This window comes from Colobus angolensis, unplaced genomic scaffold (genome assembly GCF_000951035.1).
Source record: "Colobus angolensis palliatus isolate OR3802 unplaced genomic scaffold, Cang.pa_1.0 Scaffold83, whole genome shotgun sequence".
NCBI lineage: Eukaryota > Metazoa > Chordata > Mammalia > Primates > Cercopithecidae > Colobus > Colobus angolensis.
Window position 1 is genome coordinate 2,561,874 of NW_012122154.1, and position 7,322 is coordinate 2,569,195.

Consider the following 7,322-nt stretch of genomic DNA (forward strand, 5'->3'; position numbering starts at 1 on the left):
AGCTGAGATCGTGCCACTGCACTCCAGTCTGGGCGACAGAGTGAGACACCATCTCAAAACAAGCTTAGCATTCTTGGGAATTGTCATGCACAATTTTAGGGTTTATTTCTTAAATTAGCATAATATAGCAGAATTATAAATAAATGCAACGCTTTACACACATGCAATAAATTGTTTGCAAAACTCAGAATAGATATTTTACCTTTATAGACTATAAAAACATGAGCATCAAGCTTTTCAGGAAAAAAATTCTGCATACTACTCTTCTTTGGAATTATTATTCATTGTGAATTCTGGTTGCTAAAAGATGTCATTGGTGTTTCACTATGTACATGTTCTTAATGAAATGCAACTCTTCTTCACAATGATGGAACACATACGCAACTTCGAAGCAGACCTCTAAATAAACCACACTGATAGAACAGCCCGCAGACAGCAGTGGGCTCTAACAGAAGTCATTTCGATGGCATTTCAGGCTTTCTCAGTGAGTCATTGTCTTACTCAGAACAAGTTACTCAACTTGAGATGACTCACTTTGTACAAAAAGAAAACAATAATATCACATATAACCACATTAGCCTGGCATTTTGAAATCTTTAAAAACACCGTAAACACAGGGCGCTATGACCTTGGTTGGTCAGAAGATGGTCATTTTAGTTACTGACTTGCACTTATCAATTTCCTGAAGTTATATATACACTACTAAGTTTCTGCTAAGTTACTCATTTTGAAATATTTCATTTATTTGTAAGTAACGTGGGATTTTAAAGAAATCACGTAAGGCTGCAATTTCACATTTCAAATAAACAGAGCAGCAAGTATAATTTTTTTGACAAGTTGAAGTGTCATTTTTACCTTCATTTTTTATTATACTTTACGTTCTGAGATACATGTGCAGAACGTGCAGATTTGTAACGTAGGTATACACGTGCCATGGTGGTTTGCTGCACCCATCAACCTGCACCCATCATCTGCATTAGGTATTTTTCCTAATGCTATCCCTCTCCCAGCCCCCCACCCCCTGACAGGCCCCAGTGTGTGATGCTCCCCTCCCTGTGTCCATGTGTTCTCATTGTTCAACTTCCACTTATGAGTGAGAATGCGTGGTGTTTGGTTTTCTCTGCTTGCATATTTGTGTATACAAGTGGGACATCACATATGCATCTATTTGTGTATTCATTCTGTAGCTGTAATAGGCTCATTGCCTGGATGTTCACAGCAGGTCAGTACCCAGAGGCACCAGGTTGCAACAGAGACAGAGGTTTAATGGTAAGGCCGCCAAACAAGGAGAAAAGAGAAAAACTCAAATCCATCTTCCCGAGGACTCTGGGGCTAGGGTTTTTAAGAGTTTTGGAGTGAGCCAAAGCATAGAGATTGTTGATTAATTGAAGAGTACAGGATGAAGTCACAGGACAGAGAGAGAAAGAAACTGTACTCTCATGCTCATTTGGTTTGTCTGTGGGAGTCTTTAAATTGGTTGGCGTTAGCAGTTCCGCAGTAATTCAGGATCCCTTTAAGCAATTCTTAAACAAAAGCCTCATGATTCTAACATTAGAATTTCTATCTACAGGAACAATGGGGATGCAAATGGTCAGTATCTAAGGTTATGTGATTTTTAGTTACAAGGAAGTGGGTCAAAGTGCAGCCTGATTACAGCTTAATTATAACTACATTTCTGTCCAGAATTCTTAATTCTGTGAGGATGGCTTCAATTCCTTCAACAAACTTTTACTTAGCACCAACTATATATAAGTCTCTACACAGTCTATTGAAAATAACCTCAGTTTTTATGAACTAAAGGCAAATACATACTAAAGTTTCATACCGTTTTTACACTGGATATTACATTTTACATTGGATAAAAAGTACCTCCCAAGGTGCTTTATGGTGTTTTCACTGGATACCCATTTTAAACAGCCTTATGTGCTCATTCTGGATGATAATTTTAATGTTAAACTTCCCTAGCCTATCTAATATACGACTGAGTAGGCTAACAAATAATAACATAAATGTTTATCATTTAAAAAAATACAAATATATATAATCAGCATCTAATACAGATAATCCTGGAACAAAAATTAGTACTGCAGAATTAGATCCAGGCTAATCAGAATCTGGCAGTGGTGTTATAGGAAAGCACAACAATGAAGTCCTTCTCAGTGTTATTACTCAGAGGCTGGGGGTAAGAAAAAGTCCTTCGGGTGATGTGAAGTTAGGAGAATTTTACTCAGTTCCCCTGTGTGACTCTGGAAGGTGTTTTTACAGCTTGCAGAGCTGAAGGAGATAGAACTGAACGCTGGCCAGTGGGAAGACAAGAACTGCTCAAGGGAAAGGAAGGTCTCAGGAGGGAGGAGAACCTGATGAAAGTTTTAGTCATCATTATCATGATTATCTGTCACCTCCAGAGTACACAGGGAAGAGCTGCATGACAGAGGAGATAATTTCTGAGGAGCTAAAGGACAATATAATATTATAACACCAAAGACACAAAGCTGAAGTAGCAGGTTACACAATTATTTGTCAATTTGTCCAGAGGGAGACTTTTTAGCTGCATTTTCCAAAGCATTGGCACTCTGAAAACTTAATCGTATAAAACTACATTCCCAACATGTAGAATATGTATCATAAAACACTTGCTATACACATATATCCAAACATCTTATGTCTTTATGATAATTTATCTCTGAACTAAAAATCTATTTAGGATCACTATGGATCATTTACATTTCATTTTGTCAGAAAAAGATCATCAAATAAGAAAGCTTTATTTGGACTGACTTTTACCTTTCAGTCAAATTGAACTTTAACTAAACAATCCAAGAAAAATTATTCCTCTATCAATGTTGGTCTAAAAATCCTTCAATTGTAGCTTTTTAACTAGGTCAAGCTCCAAGTCTCCTGAATCCCTAGATTTATTCATTCGTTCGACAGATACCTATGCATATCCTGAACATATCTGGTATTTTGCCTCCTCATCCAAGCCACTATTCGTGTCTCTCACCTTGCTGACCACACAACTTACACCTGCACCCACCTCTCTTCCACTCTCTCCACCAGAGCTGGGGGAATCATTTTGAAAAAGCTGATCCAGTCACTCCACTGCTTAAAACCCTTCAAAGGCTTCCTATTACCCTTGGAATAAAGACCAAAACCCAGCAAGGTATGGCCTGGCCTGGCCCCTCTACCCTCCTTCAAATTGTGTGTCTTCTCTCCCTCTATCTTCACCAAACCTACTGGCCTTGTTTATTTTTGTATATATCTAAGATGTACAGTATATGAAGTTTTGATATACATATACTGAGTGACAGCAATACTACAGTCAAGTAAATTCTAACGCCATGCTCCTTCCCACTCTGGCAGCTTCTCACAAACTTTCCCTCTTTAACCTAGAATGAGCCTCCTCCCCCATTTTGGCCTAGTTAACAATCCTAGTCACCAGTTAGTTACTAACTCAAATGCCCCTCATTAACCAAGTCAGGTTCTTCTATTCTACCCTCTCATTCTATACTGTAGTTATGCTTCACAGCTCTTAGCACAATTTGCAATTATACATTTATTTGTATGAATATTGAAATAATGTCCGGCTCTACCACTGCATTCTCTCTAAGGGCAGGGGCCCTGTCTGTTTTGCCCTCCACTGTAGCCCTGGCATCTAGCACAGTGCATGCAACAGCACATACAGCCTACTGCACAGGAGACAATCAATACTTGTTGAATATATGTGCACAGAATTATGTACAAATGCTAGAATATTCACTCAATAAAAGCCGGAATAATGTCTGTATTACTCCCTGTATTACTCTCCTGGGATCAAGTCATCTGTCCACCTCGGCCTCCCAAAGTTCTGGGATTACAGGCATAAGCCACTGTGCTGGGCCGCCTGTATTACTCTCTAGGTGCCATTAAAAGCACTCAATAAACATTGGTTGCACAAACATTGAATGGTGGCAATATATTTCTCCTATTATTCTCTTGAAATGGTCATTGAATTTTTATCCATTAATTTATTAACTCTAAATTTTCCAACACTTATCTCTGGAAAGACTGAACGAACAAACCCTACCTTATTAAGGCACAGCAGCTAAGGAGTGTCCATCACAAAGGAAGCAAAGAGGATGGTTTGCATAGATTCCATTTGAATCTATTTGTTTTGGTTACTCTATTTAAAATATGCTTGCGTCACATGAAATTGAAATCCACTTACTTCCTTCTCCTTCAGTCTTAATAAAGGAATTAGGCTTGCTGTTTGAGACTAAAAAATCCGTCAAGAAGCTGTTTGCATTTTACTGAGATATTTGTTGAATTCAATTAATATTTCCAGAAAACCCTCAAGATACCTGTCACTCTATGGGGACATAAAATGTTCTTATCTAATATGTACAATCTTTAACTTGACAATTTCACAAGGCATATTGATATAAATCATATTGCTCAATATCTGGTGACTCAGTAGAAAGTGATCTTCAGTTTCAACAAGCAGTCTTTTAATTCATGACGCTTTTTCTTAAGGAAATTAACCTGAGGACTTTTTCCCATACATCTAAAGAGTACTAGAAGTTGCTTTCAAAACATAGAGTAATTTGGTTTCTATGTAGTATTTATAAGAAAAAAAAAGTATCTGTAGATATTCACTTATAAAGGCAACCTTGGAATCCTCTAATTCATCATTAAAGTGTGCTTTGTATGCAGACAATCATCTAACTATAGATACAAAACTGACTTCTCTTAAAACGATTGATGGAGCACTGGCTTTGCATGAAAATATCCAGTCTGAAAATGTAATACTCCTGCCAATCTAGATCAAAATAGAACTTGTTCTCCCTTAATAACGAGGTGTTCTATCTAAAAAACACTGTTCTCTCTCCTTGGTGGTCTAGCAGTTAGGAATAAAAATTAAAAATAAATAAGTAAAATACACTTTTCTCTCAATCAAACTAATATTTACTGGTCACTATGGAAGCAAATGGGAGCAGACTAGTCAGGTATGCAAATAACCTTGCCTTGCCAGGTATAAAGTGACCTGACGTAGAAGTTTGGAAAAGGGAGGTAATATAAAGGGCTAGGATATGAGGACCACTCTTTACAGCAGAAAGGCATCTGAGCAGAGCCTTGAGGAGTACATAGAATTTCAATATATGGTATTAAGTGGGAGTGGATTGGCAAGAATAGGACCAAAGAGCGTGTCCCTCTGAAGTGCTTTCCCATAAGACTAAGTAATCACCACATCAGCTAAGAACCCTAACTTCCTTGACCCAGGTAGTCTGCACTTCCTTTTTAGAAGATGAATTTTTGTATCTTACTCCTCCTCAAAGGCTGGACCAGGTATTGCTGGCCATCCAGAAATAAGTCCCCAGTACTTAATGCAGTATCTAGCAGAAAATGTGGGCATGCCAAATATATGTAGGTTGAAATGATGTTTAGAAATATCACATTAGGTTCGTACATTCATACCACATGATTGAAAAATTCAGGTAAACGGATTAGCTAAAATCCAAGGAAAAGTATTAATTAAGGCTTTCATTTGGCACAATTTAAAGTAAAAGCCTATGTTGATTGAATTTTTCATTTGGATCAAATTATGCTGTCACATTAGGTAGAGCTGGAGTATATGAGTCACCCAAAATTCTATTAATCACATCTGGAAATAATAATATAATAATGTGTTTTAATCATTCTAATACAGCAAATGAGACACAGAAAAACAAAACCAACAACACGGTAAAGTACCCGCTGATCAATCTTTGTTGGGAACAATGTCCTATTCAGTGGTGGGATAACAGCAACACCTAAGAGTTGAACAACCCAGAAGAAAAAATATGAATCGTCAGGGAAAGTCTGCTTAGAGGGAAATAAAAATCCAAGGTGTATTGCTAGATTTTGTAATAACTAGATGTGGCAATACATAAATGTGATTTTAATTGGAGAAGGAAGATAATTATAGCTTGCAAGCCAACTAGTTAATATAAGTGACAAACTTTGGCCCCACACCCAAGAAAAGAGGGTGAACCCAAAATGGGAGTTTATCAAGTTTCCATTACAAATGTGTTCAAGACATCTGAGCCACCCTGAAACCAAGGAGTTGGGGGGGGTTATATGTTACTAAAAATTAATTATTTAATTTAAGTAGTTTCTATAAATTTAAATATGAAAACAATAAATTCTGTGTTATATCTTTGGAAGTATCATTATGCTGGTGATGAAGTGCGATGGGATAAAACACAGTTAGCAGGCATTCCTTAAAAAATATTCCCTAAGCTAATACTAGAAACAGAAAAAGAGGGGTCAGATTAATCCTACGGATATAGAAGTGATCCAACTAAAGGCAACCTACATGATAACAGAAGTGAAAACCACATCATCTAAGGAACAGTTGAATGAACTGGTGATCCATAACCTGGAAAATTTAAAAGACTTGGAAAGACAGAGTAATCTTGTCAAATACCCAAAAGATTCTCCACTAGTAAAGCTATATTCTGTGTGGCAGATTTCAGTTAAACAGAAAGATAAACTTTCTAATAATTAGAGCACTTCAAAGGAAGGTGGAGTGCTTCGTGAGACAATGAGTTTCTCATCACTAGAAATATTTTAGTAGAGACTGGAGATATCTGATAAGGGGTTCTGTTTAGTGTTGAATATTTAACAAGAGAAGCAGAAAGAACAGACGTCTATGAGTACCCACTGTGTAGAACACTTTGTAGAAGAACACTTTGTATGTGTTATCTAAATTGGTAGTCTCAGATTTATGAATTGGATATTATTTCTCACATGACGATTAAAAGAGATTAAGCAATTTACCATACACGCTGTAACAGGCAATGCTGGAAAGTGAAGCCTGGTAATGACCTCTATTGTCCTTTGCAAATTCTGTTCTGGTTAAAGCCATAACAGTGAATGCGTTAGTGGTCCAGATAATTCTATCCTGATAATTTGTCTATTTATCCAGTCTGGTATTATTTCTGTCAGAATATCCAGAGACTTTTGGCCAAAGAGCATATTTAGCTTCCCCCATGACATTAAACTCAAAAGATAAATCATCCTTTAGGTTCTTTCCAACTGAATTCTGTAATTTTGATGGCCAGAATTCCTAGCAACTCATTTACACTAGAAAAGGCAGAGATTTGGGGCCAGGCACGGTGGCTCACACCTGTAATTCCAGCACTTTGGGAGGCCGAGGCGGGCAGATCATGAGGTCAAGAGATTGAGACCAGCCTGGCCAACATGAAACCCCGTGAAACCCCGTCTCTACTAAAAATACAAAAATTAGCTGGGCATGGTGGCAGATGCCTGTAATCCCAGCTACTCGGGAGGCTGAGGCAGGAGAA